Source organism: Lonchura striata, chromosome 2 (assembly GCF_050655825.1).
Source record: "Lonchura striata isolate lonStrDom1 chromosome 2, ASM5065582v1, whole genome shotgun sequence".
Classification (NCBI taxonomy): domain Eukaryota; kingdom Metazoa; phylum Chordata; class Aves; order Passeriformes; family Estrildidae; genus Lonchura; species Lonchura striata.
In genome coordinates this window covers 144,278,948-144,300,433 of record NC_140704.1, presented here as the reverse complement: position 1 = coordinate 144,300,433, position 21,486 = coordinate 144,278,948, and the positions used below count along the sequence as shown (strand labels likewise).

The 21,486-nt window shown below is 40.1% G+C and overlaps 1 long non-coding RNA gene across 1 annotated transcript in view; it reads right to left on the bottom strand.

Moving 5' to 3' along the window:
• Window positions 1-792: 792 nt before the first annotated feature.
• Window positions 793-21,486, bottom strand: part of LOC146768459 (uncharacterized) — a 42,422-nt gene continuing 21,728 nt past the window's right edge. Inside the window, exon 3 of the long non-coding RNA XR_014953039.1 lies at window positions 793-21,210. This is a non-coding gene — a long non-coding RNA (uncharacterized LOC146768459). The remainder of the gene's footprint in view (window positions 21,211-21,486) is intronic.

Sequence of the window (21,486 nt, the reverse complement as noted above, 5' to 3'; positions counted from 1 at the left end):
ATTTATGCATTTAAGGCCACAGTAGGTATGTTCGGAGTACCTATCCAAATAGGGAAAGCAGTCTCTCAGTAGATGTGTAAATTATTGTCAGATTGTCATGCAATGAGAAAAGCATCCTAGCTGTTTTGTTATGGTATAAACAAGGCATTAGATTTACCTGCAAGAATGAAACACCACAAGCATGCTTAAGATAAGTTTATAAATCAGATAAATTTTCATCAGTTTTAACATGAGTAAGAACTTGCTCAAACATTAACGTAACTGAGATTTTGGCATCTGTTAACTTTCTTTTGCTGTTTCAAAAACCCTGCAAGAAGTGGAAGCAGAGCTTGCTGTCTGGAAAAGCAATTAGCCTGGCCTGTGAGCGGTATAGCAGAATGAAACTGTAAATGAGATGGCTTTAGGGCCTGAGAAAAAGAGGACATGGACAGTCAATGATCAGCTGCCTATGGAAAAAGAATTTGGTTTAATACCACCTTAATCAGGGCATTTATCTGTCAGGCAGATAATACTGGATAAGCATCTTGTAGTAGGATTCATCCAATCAGTGGTTTGGGAGCTGGGGGAGTAAAAAGTTCTAAATAATCAATTCTCATAAAGAAATCTACTGTTTTACTGATGGAATTCTGTCAGCAGAAGGACCAGACCTGTTCTTAGCTGAAAGACTTCATGCCCAGCTTCTAAAGCAGTTGTGACTCAGGCAGTCCTCAGTCTGTGTCCAGAGCCCCACTCTGCCAACTGCTTACTCAAGCAGGACCCCCTTGAGCTGGGCCTGCCACCACAGCTCAAGGGCATTTAGTTGACTGAAAATGCAGCTGCCTGCTGTCTGGGGCACAACCAGCTAAAAGCTCTCAGAAATCTCTTGGCTTCAGGACCTAGTTTGTTTTGCTATATGGAAAGAATATGGCCAGCAGGACCAGGGCAGTGATTGTCCCCAGTGCTGGTGAGGCTGCACCTTGACCCTTGGGTTCAGTTCAGGGCCCCTACAAAATGTGCATTGAGGGCTGGAGCAGGTCCAGAGAAGGGCAGTGGAGCTGGTGGAGAGTCTGGAGCACAAGTCAGATGAGGAGCAGCTGAGGGAGCTGGGGGTGTTTAGCCTGGAGGAAAGGAAGCTCCCTTCTTGGTCTCTATGACTCCCTGGAAGGAGGCTGTAGCCAGGTGGAGGTCAGCTTCTTCTTCCATGGAAAAAGAAGAAACAGCCTCAGGTTGTGCCAGGAGAGGTTTAGGTTGGATATTAAGAAAAAATTTCATCATGTGAAGGGTTGTCAATCTTTGGAACAGGTTGCATGGGGAAATGGTGAAGTCACTGTTCCAGGAGGTGTTTAAAAGACATACAGATGTGGCACTTGGGGACATGGTTTAGTGATGGACTTGGCAGTGATGGGTTAATGGTGAGATTTGCTGCTCTTGAAGGTGTTTTCCAAAAACAGAAGTGATTTTGTGATCCTATGATTCCAAACGTTTTCTAGATGTATATTTGAATCTTCTCTGGCTTATCTGCCTACTTTTTTCTGCTCTGGATCAGCAGTAGAACTGGTCTGTTTTAATGGAAAAGTGAGAAAAGGCAACAGTCACTGGCTGAAAGTGTTCATGTGTACTTTCATTGTTGAAAGAATGGGTAAAATGAACAATTAATGCAGACAGCCACTCCCTGTCCTTTGCAGACACTATAATTACAGCCTTTTCTCACTGTCAGCTTCAAAAGGATAAGAATGCTCCTGACTACTCCCTACAACTCCTGATGGACCCTAGTGGGATCTCAGTGATACTCATAATCCACAATTAAAAAAAAAATTACTGTCTCACATATAAGTGATATATACAGAGCGATTTAAATATAGAAATGGAGAAGTAGCACAGCAGTCACCCTACACTTCAACATCAGCCAGAAAATATCAGGTTTTTGCATCTTGGGTTTAGTTGTGAATTCAAATATCAAGGCCTAATTTTTCTTTCATGCCTCTGTAATTCAGAAGTAACATGAGAGGAGAATTTTACCACTGAAACTAAGATGAAAGTTGGATGTTAATTGCTACAACTTTCAATTTTAAAAGAAAATATTTTAATTGTGATGCAATGCAGTGAGTATTAAAGAAGCTAACATTACTGTTTATTTTACACGATGCCCAGTCCTTTTCTTTTTCAATTCCAAGGCAAAGCCCCCATCGACTTCATTATGAGCACAGTGTGACATGCCTCAGATAACATGGGAAAGTGTAATGGATCTGTGAGTGCTGGATATCAAATTATAGCACTTGCACAAAGATAAAGCCTACCTCTATGATCACACAGAGGTAAAGGAAGGAAACTTACGGTTAAATCAAGGATACTTCACTGGGAAAATGTCAGTGCAATTCTATGTATTCCTTTAAAAAGGGAGTTATCACCATTATTTTGCACTCACTAATATGTAGCTTATCATAACTTTAGGCTATTAAGCAGATTAATTTGCTGCAAAACACACACCCTCATGACTAATGGCACAGCACAAACCTTCTGGGATCCAAAAGCCATTTACATCCACACCTACACCAACACTACACTACACCTACCCCTACACTAAATCCTGACTCTTGGTGGCCTTGCTGCCAGAGGCCAAGTCCTGGAATAGCAAGGGCATGTGGTTTCAGTGCTCCAAAACTATCCATTATGGTTAGCCTAGAACTTTCCAGGGTCTCATAGTATTCTGATAAGATCAAAGCCCTATTAATCTTCTTGAGTATGCAAATGACATGATGGACTTGTTCATTCTGCATTATAAATTTCATTTTATTTATTATATTTTATTTTTTTTTATTCAGCAAGAAAAGTCTTAGAAATATAAGAAATATTTGGTTATTTTTAACATCTGTAAACCAGGACTTCATGAGTTGGATTCTCCAGCAGATGGGATACAATTTTCAGCAGAGGCTAAATTATTTAAAAGTCAAAGATCCGTTTTCAAAGAGACAGGTGCTTAAATATCACTGAAAGTCAAATGAAAATAATTTTGTGAGTCCAATCCAAAAAATGGCATTTCACTCTGTGTGAACACATTACATACTCATCCTGGAGAATGTATTTTATTGTCAATTTAATGAATCCAGCCTCTGGACTTCGGTCTGGACATGTTCACATATTAAAAAAACAGAGGAGAACAAATTCTTCCTCCCATGGGAACTAGTGGTGACATGGTACACTTCATTGCAGGCATTCAGAACAGATAACAGTGTTTCATCCTAGGCTGAAGCTAGGGCACAGGTCTTTCACTGACATGAATAGGGAGAGTTCCTCTGCAATATGGAGTGGGTGAGGCCTGGCACAATTGCTGTACAAGGTCCATACCTCTGCCATCAGTTTGTGGAGGAAGGTCTGATGACACTCCCCCTGAACATCAGAGCACCCACAGCAGAAAAGCAATCAAACCACAAAAACTTTCTCAAGGAGAGCTGTGCTGAAGGGCTCTGCTGTGCTGAAGGGCTCTCTGAAGGGTGGTTTCTCCTGAATCAGCAGAGCCTTCAGATGGGGCTCTTTGGAAAAAACTATCACACAGAATCACTAGGTTGGAAGAGATCTTTAAGATCATCAAGTCCAACCTATGCCCTAACACCTCAACTGCATGAGAAAGGACATGTAGGAACATCCTGCCACCACCCCACTGGAAGAAATTATATCCCCACTGATTACAGGTTTGCTCACTGCTCTGCCATACCTATGGAAAGCCACCCCCCTCTCAGCCAGTGCTGGCTGTGTGCACCGGGAGGAGCTGGAGGGAGCTGATTACCAGAGCAGCATCAGAGCAGGTGTGCTGGGAAATGAGCCGGGAGGGATTAAACCCAAGCTTAGATCACTGTGACTGCATTTGTTTTAATTTCCTGGAAAGGCAGTGTTCAGCCTTAGGGAGGCACTGGGAAGGATGGACAACTACTGTGCTTGTCAAAGGAACACAAAGAAGAAAAAAAGCAGGAACTTTTTGAGACATAGAACAAATAATGCTTCATTTCATAAAGATTTCTGTCTTGTTGTGGATCTCTATCACTGTGTAACAAAGGGTGACCCATTTTTGGTTGTTCTTCTATTTACACCTAAGCCTCTGAAGGACACAGAAGTTATGAAGGTGCCAATTTCCCTAATTTGGGACTTTCCCTTCCTCTACTAGAAAAGATCAAAGGAGATAATGTGGGCTGTTTATTGTGGTGTCCTGCTTTCACTGTTTGACCTGAAGTGGGGTACAGCCTTTATCCCTCCCAAACTGGAGTTTGTTCTGATTAGATGTCACTACATTTATTTCTTTAACTTGACAACATCAGTATGTGACCGTGGGGAGCTTACTTCCAATGTGTTAACAATCCTGTAATGTTTAGATTAAAGGCTATAAAATACATAAATTACTTCCCCTTTGTTTGAATCCTACATTCATGTGAGCAACTGAAACAATTGCATGAATATTTGCATTTCCCCCTTCTCTCATGGTGGCACCACCCCTTGAATTCTCATCATTTCTTCACAATCTCAAGACAGAAATTCCAATGCTGAAGAACTCCAAAAAGCTGCAGTCCTGCATCCCCCAGCACCATCATGGAGCCTTTTTCAGGAGCGCCAGTGTCACAGGTCTGTTGTAGCTGGTGTCACAGGTCTATCGTGGCCGGTGTCACAGGTCTGTCGTGGTTGGTGTCACAGGTCTGTCAGAGCCAGTGTCACAGTTCTGTCATGGCTGGTGTCACTGGTCTGTCACAGGTCTATCATAGCCAGTGTCACAGGTCTGTCACAGGTCTGTCACAACTGGTGTCACAGTTCTGTCACAGCCGGTGTCACAGTTCTGTTGTGGTTGGTGTCACAGGTCTGTTGGAGCCAGTGTCACAGTTCTGTCATGGCTGGTGTTCCTGGTCTTTCACAGCCAGTGTCACAGGTCTGTTGTGGCTGGTGTCACAGGTCTGTCACAATTCTGTCGTGGTTGGTGTCACAGGTCTGTCGCAGCCAGTGTCACAGGTCTGTCGTGGCCGGTGTCACAGGTCTGTCACAGGTCTGTCGTGGTTGGTGTCACAGTTCTGTCCTGGCCGGTGTCACAGCTCTGTCCTGGCCAGTGTCACAGGTCGGTCTCAGCTCTGTCCTGGCTGGTGTCACAGTTCTGTCCTGGCCGGTGTCACAGCTCTGTCCTGGCCGGGGTCACAGGTTGGTCTCAGCTCTGTCCTGGCTGGTGTCTCAGCTCTGTCCTGGCCGGTGTCACAGCTCTGTCCTGGCCGGTGTCACAGCTCTGTCTCAGCTCTGTCCTGGCCGGTGTCACAGTTCTGTCCTAGCCGGTGTCACAGCTCTGTCTCAGCTCTGTCCTGGCCGGTGTCACAGCTCTGTCCTGGCCGGTGTCACAGCTCTGTCTCAGCTCTGTCCTGGCCGGTGTCACAGTTCTGTCCTAGCCGGTGTCACAGCTCTGTCTCAGCTCTGTCCTGGCCGGTGTCACAGTTCTGTCCTGGCCGGTGTCACAGCTCTGTCCTGGCCGGTGTCTCAGCTCTGTCACAGCTCTGTCCTGGCCGGTGTCACAGCTCTGTCACAGTTCTGTCCTGGCCGGTGTCACAGCTCTGTCTCAGCTCTGTCCTGGCCGGTGTCACAGCTCTGTCCTGGCTGGTGTCTCAGCTCTGTCCTGGCCGGTGTCACAGCTCTGTCCTGGCCGGTGTCACAGCTCTGTCTCAGCTCTGTCCTGGCCGGTGTCACAGCTCTGTCACAGTTCTGTCCTGGCCGGTGTCACAGCTCTGTCTCAGCTCTGTCACAGCCGGCTGCCCGCGCTGTGCCCGACGCCGCGGGAGGGGCCGGGCCGTGCGGGTGGCAGGTGGCCGCCTGCCAGGCGAGGCACAGTGTGGTGGCTACTGCCAAGCCAGCTGGGCTCTCGCTCTTCCAGCTGGTACAAAAGTTGCCAGGCAGCCTCCACTCCAACAATTTAAAAGCATTTGGGACTATAATCTATGCCATGTGTTTCTCTGTTTTTACTACATAGTAGAAAATAATTTATTCAGATATGCTAAATTATACTTTTATGTTCCACAAACACTTCATTGTGAAACTCAGTTTTGGCATTAACTAGAAAATGCGGTACTTTGCTCATTGTGTATATTATTATAATGATTCTCTTTTGTTTAATCTAAATATTGTAGCTCATTTATCTTCTGGGATGTCACAATCGGCTCTAGACTGCATAGTTCTGTTGCTATCACCTAAATAATTAATACTTAAACATTTTATAAATATTTGTTGATAACTAATATTTTTATGTATGACATCTACACTATTTTGTCCAAAAGAATGCCTCATATTCTTTCCTTTTTAGTGCATATTGAGAACCTATAGAATACTGATCATTGCCTTTCTGAACAAGAAATGCTGAAGAAATATTCTTCTGAGTAATTCAGTATCACTCAGTTCTTGAAAGAATTTAAAATGGCTCCTTTTTCATAAATGAGACATTGTCAGCAAATTAAAAATGGGAATAGAACCCAGGATATTCAGTTAGAGATTCAGAGATCTCTACCACTTGAGCTCAATGAGAATTTTCTACTGTTAGAACTGCTTTGGAGCTTCTAAGCTTTTTTTAGTTCAAAATCAGACATGAGATGGTAACTAGATATGTCAATACATGCCTTTATTTCTAAATCTCTACTTGAAGAAAAGAAACTGCTTCAGTCTGCACAATTCAAAAGGTATCATTTTCATTTCCCTCTGCATCTTTAAGTTACACTTTGCTCTATATAGGTTTTTTGATGCAAGTTCAGAAAACAAAAGTGAGTGAGCAAATGAAGTTTTATTCTCTGTTGTGCATTGTTTTCTGGAAATGCCTTTCTTCCATTGGACCTACCACATGACCACCTAAGTATCTTTCTTCTTTCTGGGGAAAAAACCATGCAACCCACCAAAAAAAGAAAAATAAAACCACAACCCCCCCCAAAAAAAAAACCCCAAAAAACACACCCAAAAGCCACAAACACATAACAAAAAAAAAAAACCAAAAAAAACAACCAACAACAAAAAATCTAAAATATTTTATGTTCTTGTCCTTTTCTGTCTTATGTCACGTTCTGCAACCAGTCCACAACATAAATAATTATCACAAAAGTCCACACAGTCACAAATAAATAATCTCAGAAAACCTATTTACAACCCAGTGGAATATGATTTTCAAATTCCTCTCAAGGAAAAAAAAAAATCTGGTTTTATCTTTCCTGTCATTTTATTTTAATTGAAGTTTTTCACATTCTTTATATTGGCTTCCAAATGCCTCACCCTTTTTCCCTTTTTCCATCAGGGGGGTAGTTCCTAGAAATGTGTGAAATCTTTCATTTGAACTACAAAAGCCTGGAAGCAGACTTGCTGTGAATTCATCCTACATTTGCAAATTGTCAGTGAATCGTTAAACTCGTGTCTGCTGGGCTGTCTGCAAGGTTGTGCCTGCTGTCACTGTGCAGGTGCTGCTGGCTCTTGTCCTGGGGGACTTCCTCTTGTTCTGGGGCCTGTCCAGGGAAAATATGGTGCACCTCTTAAGAGGCCATTCACAGTCTTGTGGTTTTCAGACACCTGTGCATTGTGCTGGAAGAGAAATCTCATGCAAACCTTTGTGATTCCCCGGAAACTTTAATGTGTTTCCTTTCCTGGCAGCTTAAGCAATACCCAGGTGTGGGTTATCTCCCAGCCTCCTGGGGTCTGTGTACACAAGTGTCTGATTGAAAAGCTACTTCAAAACAAAAGCAATTTTGGAACTGTGTTAGAGCTGACTTGACATACCAAAGTCTGACCTGAAGGAGTGAGAGCCAAGCATAGATTCTCTTCTGCAGGTACAGGGATATCCACCCAGCAGACATCCCAGACTGGAGACAATAACATCTGAAACCACCACAGTGGGATTTGGCCACCAACACTGCAGAAGACACCTTGCCCCTGCAGTGAAGCTGTGAAGTTGTGTGGAAGTGGAACGCAACAGGAAAAACTAATTGTGTTTGTGGATAACATGGGAAATACTCTATGTAGAAGATCTTCATCTTATAAAGGCTTGTGAGCCTCCAGACCTGATCACAGCCGTAGTCACCATCCCATAGCAATAAGCTGAGGCAGCAGTGGCTACTCCATTGCCTGCATTATTCATGTGACCTATCTGGACAACCTCAACAATCCTTGGAATTCAATACTTATTAAATACTTGAAATAATAAAAATTCTCTAATATTAATAAATCATAGAATAATATTATTCCTGTAATTCTTACCATAGTCTGTGTTTAAAACTTCTAATCATCTGTTGAGACATCTGAGAGATTTGACATTAGCTCCAACAGATCTTGCTGAGGCTGTTGGAAGGAATATCTCTGTCAGAGTAAGGATCAGAACATCTGGATATCAGCCAGGGATCAGAACATCTGGATATCTAAATCAAAGCACCTACACTCCTGTTGTCATCAACAGACATGGAGGGCTTAATTCAGTTGCTTAGGCACAATCACCAGATGCCATTTGAGAAGTCCCCAGTGTACCCACCTCCCCTCTGGCTGCCCCCTGAGCAGTGTGAGGGTTGTAGGCCCTGGGTTACATCTGCTGGTCTCCAAGTTGTGTCTGTGGTTTTTTCTGGGAACTTGGCATCGCAAATGTTTGATAATTGTGTGTGGGTGGCTGGATGAATCCCAGCCAATACACCAGAGAGCCTGGAGAGCAGATGGGAAGAATGAAGTAGATTTATTGACAAAGCTATGACACAAGGAGGAGATGGGACACACCTCAGTGACAGCAGCTCCACTGACTGGAGTAAGGAAGCCTCATCTCCTCTGCCCACCTCTACCCCTAGTAATCCCAGAGTGTTATTTTTGAGTTTAATTCTTCTTGAATTAGTTTAACTAGGGTTAAAGGAAGCCATGGCTGTGAAGAGACACCATAAATTATGAATGGATTAGTAGCATCCCTGCTTGAGCTGTTGCCTATGCCTCCCAATGGGCCAGTAAACTTGTGTGTAAGAATATTACCACATAAAATGGAAGGGCTTAGTTGGTAGATGGAATTCAAATTAAGGGCAATACGTTGGTTATTTTTGCAGCAAAGACAAGTTCTAAATATATAAAGGCTGATTTAATTTTAAACTAGATTTGAAAATGCTTAAATGAAAGGAGTTAATTTTCTCTTTAGGTAAAATTCACATAAGCTTTTAATTCTTATCTCTAAACTTCCATAGTTTTGTTATTATTCACTATTCACTTACTCTTCTCAATAGCAGCTTCATTGCTGGTAAGTTCAAGCAGATGTTTCTGTTTCATTCTGAAAATGGCTACAGATCAGAGAGCTTCTTTAGAACATGCATTTGTTTTAAAATTATTGTGCTTTTACAGTGACTTACATTTGGGTTCTTGTCCTGAAAATGTTTTATTTCAGATTTTGTGCCAATCTACCACAGGTAATCAAATAGCTTTTAAACACACAGATGACAATTCAGTTGTCCCTCACAGCTCTGCAGAATTTCTGTCTTTGAAAGTAAGTAATGTCCTCAGGTATGAGGTGAAACAGTCTCTGAACAGAGGAACTCATGTGCTTTACAGTGAAATCACAGTCCTGATATAACATACATGCAGTAAACTGCATCCTAACAGTCCAGTTATTTTGATTAATACCCGATCTTGCAAAACTTATGGACAGGATTTTTTCCTAAGTCCATTTCCCATAACTACTTCAAAGCTTTGTTTCAGAAATACCTGTGGGTTCCTGCTACATCAAGGCTGCAGTGATAAAGTGGCCATGCTGTGGTTTTTATTAAATGCTAGGATGTGACATTTTATTTACAGCTCTCTGACCCAGTAAAATATCCATGCAAACACTGGGCTGCTTGATACAGAGACAACTTGCAGTACATTTGAGCTGTACCATTATTAAAAGCATTTCTCTAGACATTCCCTTTCTTTCTTGAATAGTTCTTGGCATTTCTGGAATATTTATGTATATCCATGAAGGCAGTTACTTGTCTACTAAGTGGAGTCTGTAAGTAAGTCACGAATTTCTCTAGAAATATTTGCCTTTTGTGAAAACTTGTTAGCTCTTCCACACAAGTGCCCCTGAGGGACTAGAAAGTTTGAGCACAGCATTGTAAAGCACATCCTATAGAATGTATGTAAGCACAACTGCAGTGCAGCAGATTGAATAACCATCTAAAGAAACTCAGGGAGCACTGTGCTTTAGTCAAGGAATGCTAGTCAGGAGGCTGCTTTGCAAGATCTTTGCAGATGTGTTCTCAGCTACCAAACCTGTGCTAAATCAGCTGCTGAACAGACTTATATTAGTTAATAGATAAGTCTTTTTTTGATTAAGTAAATGATCTTAATAAATTCAAGGCTACATGGAGAAAATACACTGATTTATTGGTCCAATACAGCTTACTCTGAAAGCAAAAGGAGTTTCACATTTGACTTCAAAGGAAGAAAATCTGTACTCTAAAACTTTAAACAGTGTAATAAGCACTAGTAAAACATAATACTTACTAAAGCAGCTTGAATTGTGCTCCCAAAAGGTACACATTTACTTTCTTTTATACTATTTGTTCAACTTAATACTAATGAAAATGAAATATGATTGGTCACTGAGGTCACACCTGAGTACTGAGAGTTAAACAATCTACCAGAAATAATACTATGAAATATATTTGCAATAAATAAATGCTAATAGAACTAACCTGATTACCCAGCTACAAATCGGTGAAAACCAAATACACAAACATGCTTCCCAATAAAATTAAAGAATGCATACTGAGTTCTAAGTTTTAATATTCGTGTACACTACAGAGCCATACATGCATTTACAGATTCTGTAAAATTTACATTAATATCAATTGAACTGGAAATAGGTCAAGATTGCTTTGTTGGACTGAATGCTTCACAAATTGCCTATTTACAATAGCTCACTTAGCTCTGCTAAGTGGTTTCACAACAGAAGACCATTTTTTCTTTCTCTTGCCTTTGTGTTCTTAGTTATTCATGGTTGTTGCAGCACAGAACAATGGAAGTCTATCACAGCAAAGACTAAATGAAGCCTAAGGTGAAGGTGTCCTGATTTATCTCTGTAGGAGTCAAATCACATTCCTCTTTTTAAGACTACTAGAGACAGATCTTGCATGTTCACAATGCACTTTCCCATTGAAGTCTGGCATATCAACACCATTCTTTTGCTGTTTACAAGGAAATTGAGCAAAGGAAAATGATTTTCATTTCAGCCTCCAGCCAGCTGTGCTGCCAGACAATGAAGCATGATGCTGAGTGCAGAACAGCAGCTTGTCCGATAGACAGTAAGTAATTAAGTGTTTTCAGTCTGGAAAAGGTTTTATGTTGTCCTTGGCCTTTAGACAATTATATTTCTTTCCCTAAGTTGCATTCGTGTGAGAAAAAACTAAACCAAATCAAAACCCAGTATTCACCCTATTCGTATTTACTTTGAAAAGATTATGCTCTCCCAGCTCTGTAGAGCAGTGACCCTCCAGGTGTAGACCAGATAATGGATGTTTCATTTCATTTCTTTCTCATCTGCCTTTGTGAGAGAAAATCCAGATATCGCCTTTAGCAATGCTGCTGGATATTGACCCTGAAAGCATATCCCAAATTACACAAGTATATTATTCCTGCATATTTCTTGAATACAAACAGGAAGAATAGACTTTGCCTTTCATTTCTTATTAATAAGATAGAAATATCACACATTTGCAGAGCCTTAGGAAAGACCTTAAAATACATAAAGATACAACTGTAAAAAGTTGTTGAAGAGGTATTATTTCCTTTTATTTCCAGTTTTAGCTAACAAAAAGTATAAAGCAAATAATACAATTAGAAGTGAGCACAGTACTTACAGAAGGCTATATATAAAAGATTCTCAATTTACATGAAGCAATTTTCTATATATTTATGAAGTAAAAACTCCTTAGGAAAGAGAAATTCCTGATACTGAAATCTAAGTACACTGACTTGAAATGTCTTTATTAAATCCTAATACACTGTCAGATGAGATACTTTCACAGTTCTGTCACCAAGGAATCCCTTGATTTTGGATTTACTACCCCTTCTAAATGGGGCATCACTCATTTCCTCATTTTGCAGATTCAGAAATGAAGGGCTGATGTGACCTTTGCAGTTCATTGAAAGTCTGGGACAGTGGAGAAAACAGAACTCTTATTTGGACTAGACTCAAAATAAGCATCCTTTATGAAGTCTTCCTTTTTTTTGAAAAAAAAACCAAACCAAACCAAAACAAAACAAAACCAAACCAAAACTATGAAGAAAATGTTTAGAAATTATCACTCATGAGAGTATACTAACATGGAACCAAAAGAAACCTTGAGAGTTCTCTTGAAGCTGGAGTCCTTGTTGAGAGAATATGGGAAGTACTAGTGAAGGAAAAAAACTGATGGAATGCTAAATTACTGTGGAGGCTTTCATGTGGGATGATTGTGCCTCTGCACGTGTGGATGAAAACAAATTCAAGTTACGGTTTTAGAAAAAAAGATCAAATGTTTATTCTATTGCAATTTGTCCAAGAGGTATAATTAAAACAGCTGTATCATTGGATTTATTGCAACAAAAATGTAGGAAAACTCAGATTATAAATTGTCTTGGTTTGTGTCTTACATTGCTTTTATGCTATGAACATCCTGTTCTCTGCTTAATCCTACAATCCTGCTTACCAGAAATGCCATTATTTGAGTCAGGGTCATGTTCAACTCTAAGTGATGTTTATATAACAGATCCATCTGGCTTCCCCAAGGCCACACAGCTCAGCAGGACTAAGGTGATTGGGACATATTCACTAGGAGTGATTTGTTCTGTTTTGTCCAACTGAACTCTGTGGCCTTACACAATCTCCAGAAATTTGGGTCCTGTACAACTCAGTGGCCGTATCACACTTTCAGTAATTCGTGTTTCAGAACAAATGTACTATTATTCTTCCTATTCATATATGGTGACAAATATTTGTTTCCATGCCACCTTATGTTCAAAATTGAATCTTCAATGTATGTGGCACTGCATATGTATAGGCTGCACTTTATAAGCTGAGTTGTCCTAAGATTACTTGCTCTGGCCATATTATCTTGAGCAACATCAAACCTGAAAGAAATTGTGAACAAATTAACTTTTCTCAGGTGAGGTAGACTGGATGGAAAACCCTAACTGAGGCCAAAGGAAAGAAGTGGTACAACAGATTTAAAGGCCTGACAGCAGGGCAACAGGAAAATTTGCTACTAAATAATGATGATAAAGAAAGAAGATAGAACTGAACACTCAGTGAAGAGTAATCTACAGGATGAAAAACAGAGAACATGAACATTTTAATCCTCAAAATATGATATTTTCAGCCAGTTTTTATCCAGAGGTCACACATCCTTAGCCCTGGGAGAAAACTAAGACATCTTGGAGATAATCAAGGAGGAAAGTGAAAGGAAGGAAGTGTTGAAAGTAGAGGAAAATAATGTATTCATAAGTGGCAAGAGTAATAAAAAATACAGTCTGGTTAGAAACAGCTGATGGGATACCTGAACAGCAAGAAGTAAGAGGGTTCCATGAGAAACGTAAAAGAAATAGCTGAGACAGATCAATATTGCTACCAGGTCCCAGATGTAATGCTGAGGAAAAGAAGTTAAAGAATAAGGAAAATTTGAAGTCAAGGACATGCAGTTGAATTACATTTTGCTTTGGTCAGCATTCCCTTATTCATTTGGGGAATAAACCATCTGAAGGAGAACTACAGACAACCTAGTGTCTGTGAGTTTTACTATCCAAGCATTTAAATACAAGGGACAAATACCAGTGAAAAATACAGATGAATCAAAAAATAAATGCAAATGCTGCCAAGGTCAGAGAGTTAGTCATAGCTAGGTGGGAGTTCCATAGATGAACCAGAGAGAAAAGGGATGATGGTATGGATGGGTGGGAAGCTGCCAGAAGAAAGTCTGGAAGGGAGTGTGTGAAAGAGTGAGTACAGACAGACAAGGGAAAGAGGCACTGCTGTGGGCAGTGCCCAGATAGATGGGTCCAGCTTCAGAGCCATAAACACTGCTCTGTAAAGGCAAGGGCAAGAGCAAGAATTGGAGCATCATGGTTAAAGCAGATTGGAAAGGACATCAAAGGAGGTAAGTGATGCTTAAAGAACTGGATTATTCAGTGAGTATAGGGGATGAGATGAGGGAAATAAAGGTAAATCAGCATCCAGAATTAACTAAGCTGACACAATGGAACAGTGGAAAGGAAGAAGTGAGGCCAGAAGTATGGTAGAATGACAGAGGGACACCACTCCATGGTAAATGAAGGAAAGAAGGTGATTCAGACAGCAGATACAGGAAGTTAAATGTTTTACTGCAGTTTGATCTTGGACATGTCTATGAGAACAGCAATAGTTACTAGCTGGACTTTGAGGAGTGGAAGCTGTTACATACATAAAGGAGGGGAAGCAAATGAGAAGTTCATAATCAGGGTAAAATAAATGCCTCAAAGACAGATTAAAACAAGTTGTGTAGAGCTGTAGTTGAGAAAAAAAGGGAACATATGAGCTAAGGCAAACCACAGGTCAGGAATAAAACTCATCCATCTGAAGACTATAAAAGCAGTCAGAAGAAACTACCATAGACTTTCAAGTCTGCAAAACCATTCTTCCGTTCTGTTTGTTGTCTGAATTGCCAGGGTCTGGAATGATCAAGATCATTTTTTATTGTTGTAGTGAATCTTGCAAAATGAAATTTGAATGTATAAATTATTGAAATACTGCTTGCTCAGAATGGCTCATTAACATCACAAAACAAATAAGTAGATAACATTGTTAATTTGATTCAAAGCCTTTGAATATACATCATCCATAAACTCTGACTTCAGTGACTATAAACAACTCTGTGAGTGTCCCCATAATTCACAACAAAAAAGCTTTTATGACTCCTACACTTGGGAACTATGCATTTTTACTTCTTCATCATGACTGCTCATGAACTGAAATTCAAATGTTAACCCATGAATTATTTATTGAAAAATATTCTAAAGTACTCATTAAAATCTTAGGTGGCATTAAAGCTAACTCCACACTTCTTTCTGTTTGCTTCATATTGCTAACCTAACAGATTTACTGAAGAGAAGCATCAAGAAATTCAGTGAATGTTACATGAATAACAAAAGAAATCACAAAAAGCAAATTCTGAAACTGGAATTTCAAATTTCAACCAGTATCCTTCCAGGTAACCTCTGAGTCCATCCCAAATGACTTAGAGCTTTAAAAGACATCCATAGTATCAGGCAATAAGTTCTAAAACTTCGTTGAGTCAGGGTCTTAAATCATTCCTGATGATGAACTGCACTGGCACTTCTCCAAGAAAAAAACAAAACATGGTTTTAGTCCTCATTTCTTTATTCTGTTCATCTCTTTTGAACTTGGGTGGAGGGTACAATCTGTGTATTGGGAGGAAAGGTGTCAAAGCAATAGCATGATAGCAGGGAATTTCTTGGAAGATATGGGAATAAATAAAACATAAGGACAAAGAAGGGGAATTTACATTTTTTTCACAACAAAGTCAACAGCTGTTATGTCATGAGTCTATACTTGTCCACACTTTGTGTTCTTTTTGCTCCACCTCGCATTTGTCTTTCTCAGTGCATGCTGTACATTTTCTGGGCAAATCACTGCCTTTCCCTTTGTTTGGAGAGAAACACATCCTTTTTTGGCACTGGGGCAAGCTCAATAATGAAGAACGTGATTCTAACTGATGAAGGATATGGATTTATCTCTCAATGTCACAAATTATTTACTACGATTCAGAGTCACAAATTCCTTTCATCCAAGACTTTTTGTCTGAAGGTGCTGCAACAGTTACCATATATTGTCGATATGACTGAAATTTAGGGTTGAGACGTAACTGGGGCCAAGATTTTGAAGCACTAAGCAACTTTCCTAAAGCCAATCCTTTAAAATATCACATGTTGGATATCTAAAACTGGGTATTTGTCAATTTTTAATATTATTTAAGTTTTAATTATAATAATGATAAATGTTGCAATAGTATCTAATACTTATATATTATCTATAAACCTAAAGTTTTTCCCAAATTATGTTTCCCAAATGGGCCATCAGAGTTGGAATTAGTTAGATTCTGATATTCTGTAGTCAGTTCTGATGTTGTTGAATAAGGAGCTTTTCAAAAACAGTTACAGTTTTTGTTACACTTGAAATGTTTGGATGTTCAAGCAGCTACAGCTGTCTGATGTTTGTTAGACATAAAGGCAGAAGGGAATGTTGCTTCAATATTTAACTCAAAAAGCTACAGTGAGTTTGAGATTATGATAGGGTTGTGATAGTGAGTGTTCAAACCCCCAGCAGCAGGGACCCATGGCAGCCAGCAAATACCTGGTCCACAGCTTCCTGAGGACTGCCAGCTGCAAGCCCAAAGACAGCAGTCATGTCTCAGAAATGTGCAGTACAATGATGCCCATGAAGGAGTGGCAGTTCTACCAGCTCTCTCTCAATACTGCATGCTGCACTGCAAGTTTCCTGAAAATATTACTGATCCAAAGCACTTGATGCCTTTGACCTTTTTCATATATTTGACTGAAGACAGGGATAAATAATTCAGTATGCTCTATTCAATTTCCTGGGGAAATTTGTTCCACACCCAAAACCATTCTTCAATTTGAGGTTCTTTCTATATGTTCAAATCAGCATAGAAGTACTGGTCGGATCAGGTCCACCATTTAGAGTAAAAGGAAATACCTGAATAACCTATAAAACTCACTCTTCCTCAGGATGTGCAGAACTGAAAGCAATTTCCTTCATTAAGGAAAAGAAGGGGATTATCAAGAGGCTCCATAGCACAGAAAACATTTATTTTCAGGGTCTTTCTTGCAGTATTTGGAGAAATATTTAAAGGAAACATTTAAAATATATCTGACGACTGTCATCAGGAAATTTGTCTTTATTCCATATTCTTAAATTGCTGAAAAGACTTGATCCTCAATAAAATTGGAAGATATTTTCCTTTATGCTGTCACATTTCCAAATGTCTGGAATCTACACTGACTTCTGCCTGAATGTATCAGCCAAGGGTTTACAGAAGACCAAGTAAAGTACTGTTCTGATCCCAAGCATGCCAAGTCCACAATAATGGAAGCAATGGATTTTTTCTGGGATAGCTTTGCCAGCATATAGAAAAATCTTTCTGGCTCTCACTCACTCTTTTGGTGTTTAGTAGTTGCAGGCTCCCAGTCAATGCCTTCTTGCAGTTGTCTGTCAGGAGCTCTAAGAGCTGTAATGACTTATATCCAAAAGAGTATCAACATTACCAGATCTTCTGTCCTGTCTGGAAACTGAAGTTGTCACTATAAGCTGCACATGTCAATGGCATCCATCTTAAAGATTTTCACACAAATTGGACATACATGCTAACATTAAATGCCAGATCTATGAAGAATCAAAAGAAACTTCTCAAAACCTAAATAATTTGTTGTTATGTATCAACCAAAATGGCAGCGAGTTACATCGAGGGGACCAAGATCAATCACACAACTGGCAAAAAATAGTTATTCTACCCTCATACCAGCTACTACACACTTATCAGGTAAAAAAAGTATTGTTATATAATATTGCCTCCCTCACTTAAACATTTACAAAATATTTATAATATAAACTGTTATTTTCAAACATGCTGGAGAGGCAGAGGTCCTCTTTTCTTGTGTGAACAGTGTTTCATTCATATTTTCCTTCAGAAGGAAACAAGTGTGGAAAGCAGTGAAAGCTATGATGGAATTTGTTCATCATAGCTTTCTACAGCATTGTCCCTACAGTAGGTTTAAATCAAGTGTTGATTGATTTATCTGCTTTTCACCTTGCAAGCTAGGAGATGTCAACACCAGTGGAAAGTATCATACTATGATGATGTTTGTATATCATTTGTCTGTGCCATGACATTTATTTCTCCTGGTGACTGAAACTGAAATTCAAACATTACAAATTAATTTAAGTGAAACCATGTATATCTCCTCTGTATATTCCAGAACTTATTAGGTACAAGACTGAAACATTAACATTCCCTACTAGTGAAATATTAGAAGCATTAAAGAACCAACAAATGGGGGAGTTTCAGTTTCATGGTAGTGGCAGACACTGATTCAGGGGAACAAAATCACAGTGCACTGGAGAGATGTGGGGTGCAGAAACAAGACTCTTCTTCCTTCTCTCAGACCCCGTCCCAGCTTCTGACTGAACTTTAATTTCAGAGACAGGCAGACCTGTCTATAGCTGGACAACTGTGCTTCAGCTCTCCATCTCTCCTCTGTTCCAAGCCTAGTGAGTCAATGGAAGAGGTTCCAGGAGGGGAACTGCAAACTGAGGACAAGGGAGATCTTTCCTACAGTGCTCCCACAGCCTGAAAGGGACAGAGATGCCTAATCCTGGAGCACTATGCAGAAAGGAGGGCTCATTTCTTCTTCTGCAGAAGACTCCACCAACAAAAGAGTATTTGTGAAGCTTCCCCAATAGTCAGGTAAATAAGGTACCAAAAACAAGACAAAAGAAACTAACAATTTCTTTGTTTTATTCAGTGGCAGCAAGGCTGCTCTTTTTGAATCCATGAGCTAGAGTGACTCAAAGTTCATTTGTGACTGAGTGTACCAAGCAGTGTGATGTGGGGGCTTTTCCACAGAGCCTGTAGATCTGGGAGCTGGAAGGGGTGTGCAGAGTGGATGTGAGTGAGCCTTGGCAGCGTCTGTCAGCCCCACAGGAACCCCCGTGAACTCCCACCCCTGGCCTTCACAGAGCTTTTATTGCTCACCAAGGGCCAAACCTCACCTTCCTTACAGTCATTGGGAGCTTTGCCATCACCTTTCTTGAAATAAGCCTTGAACTGAGCAGAGCAAACAATGGAAAACCAGAAGCCAAGCCCCAGGCTGCAGAGCCCATGGCAAGTTTCCATATCTTTAACTGGCACCCAGTGCTGGTCTCCTGAAAGAAAGTCACTGTACCTGCTCTTCGTAGGCAAAGCACAGCTTTTACACTCATAAACAGATATAGAAAGAAATATATTTATGCATATTATGGTTTCTCTTTGTAGTGAGGATAAAAATCTGTGCATGATGACAGTGTCTACACATTTCCGAAATCTAATGCCTATCCTAAACGTCAAGTCTTTATTATCATTGCCGGTTTTAAATGAGCATAAAATTTCTTGACTGGTCTGTCACCTTCAAAGAGCCCATGTTGAAAAAAAAAAAAAATTAAAAAAAAAAAAAGAAAGAAAGAAAAATGTAAAAAAATCCAAAATCAAAAAACCTCCAACAAAAGCCACAAACAAACAAAAAAACCCAGAAAGGAAGCAAGCTAAAAGAAAAAAAAGTACAGAAATACTGATTCAGTCTACAAGTTATCCAAAGCTCAGATGTCAGAATTTTTTAAGGTGTTAGGATATCTGTGAATATCAAGATTTATATAAAACAAACTAAACATATTACCTAAAATATTAAGAGCAAGAAAACTGTTCTACAAGTTCCATTCCAACCACTAATCTTCTATTTTCTAAAATGTTTCATGTTCTCAGTGCATACGGTATACAAATATAGCACACAAATATATGTCAATGCTTTATCAAAGAGTAAAGCTAAATTCTAGTGTATTTAGGACCTCATGATTCAGTTCTAGACTAACATGAGAGATTGAGTCAGTCAGATCAATGTGAAAAATGAACTCAGTATTATCACACTTAATCAAGTGGTAGAAGATATAACTTTATGGAGAGGAAAAAATTGTTGGACAGTTACCCTTTATAATGGCTTTCTTATATTTTAATAGACACTAATTGTTAAATCTAAAGGAAACCAATTTACATTTTGATCAGGAATTCAAATTGAGGTAGGGAAAATTGCACATACATCCAGCGGTTTGTTGCCATGTTTTGAGCAGCATTCTAGTCCAACCTGCCTGCAGCTCCAGGTCTTTGCCTATGGCTCACTACAAACCAGTGTTACCCTCTGGAGTGTGTGCAGCCCCTCGTGCTGGGTACATGGGGGGCTCCCCTGAGTGCCAGGTGCTGCTGGGTGGGGGCTGCACCATCCCAGGGCAGCGCTGAGGACACACAGTGGGTGCCACTCGTCTCCAGCTGGCTGCCACCACTGCCAAGGCTGGCTAACTCAGGCCCCTCACAGAGCACAGAAGGATTACTCACTGCCTTAGGCAAATCTTGTAAACTCTTTCCACCTCAGCTCTTTCTGCAAGCATGACTTTGTGGTTTATAAATGTTATGATGGCCTCCATCCACATGCTTTCTTTACATGATTCTTACAACATGTTGGCATTACTTCACAGCTTACCTTTTTGCGTGCAGTTTTTAAGAAAGCCAGAGCACCTCTTTGTTTATTAGAGCATTTATTGTAATGTGGTCAGGTCAGAAAGCCTGCCATTCCTCTCTGCAGCAGAGCTGCATGCTTTAGACCTGAGGTTATGGAGCTATTTGCACTTCCAACAATTGGTTGCTTCAAACTGTGTTGCAATACATGAAACATGCCACATCAGGGATTTTTCTTTTTTCATTTTGTCCTCAATTTCTCTCTTCAGTCCTTCCCTACCTCTCCCAGAAAGCAACAAGTCATTTGGCAAGATGAGAAGTTAGTTTTCAGTCTTTGGCTTTCATGGTTTATGAAGAAATTCTCTGCCTAGATTCATTCACAGAAAGAGCGTATTTACTGCGAATTTGAAATTTCCCTCATCAGTGGATAATCAGCTGTGATAACTCTTTTGACCTTGCACATACAACTTTACCTCAGGTAACAAAACATTTGACCCATTTTTCTGGACAGCACAACAGCAGATGTGCCTTTGGGTACTGTATTCCATGTCTAACTCAGGTTACGGCCTCCTAATAATTTAGTTATTCTATTGAAGCTCTAGGAATACAGCTAATTAAAGGAAGGGAAGGTGACAATGAAATTCCCCATGCTGACAATACCACTTTGAACTGTGAGTTCTTGTTTGCTTTGCTTCATGGTTTCCAGCAGTAGTGTTTAAGCAGACTACTTACTGGGCATGGCATTTCAAATTATGGAAAAGAGAAAGCAAATTCTCTAGGGCTGAATCATCGTATCTGGAAATTAAGCAATGTCCAATTTACACAAACAGCATTCATAAATTTGAATTACACACTGTGTAAAGAGACACTCACCCAGTATATACTGGTAGAAGCAGATGAATGGAGTAAGGCGGGGTTCCAAATGGAAAGCTGGAACCTACAGGAAAAGAAGTGGTGCATTTGTTGTTTCTGTTTTGTTTCTTTTCTTTTTGTAACAGAAATGAACACAAGACCTTTATGTGCAATAATTATTTTAGCGAGTGAATTGCCAGAGGGACAGATCACACAGACTTTGCCCACACAAGAATTCCCACTAAAGAGAAATGTTGAATCAGACAAAAATCATGTCTTGGTTGCACAAGGCACGGTACCTGTCAGGTGATTTAAAATACATAGCAACCACAGGGGTTTTTTGTGGAGCACCAAATCCTAA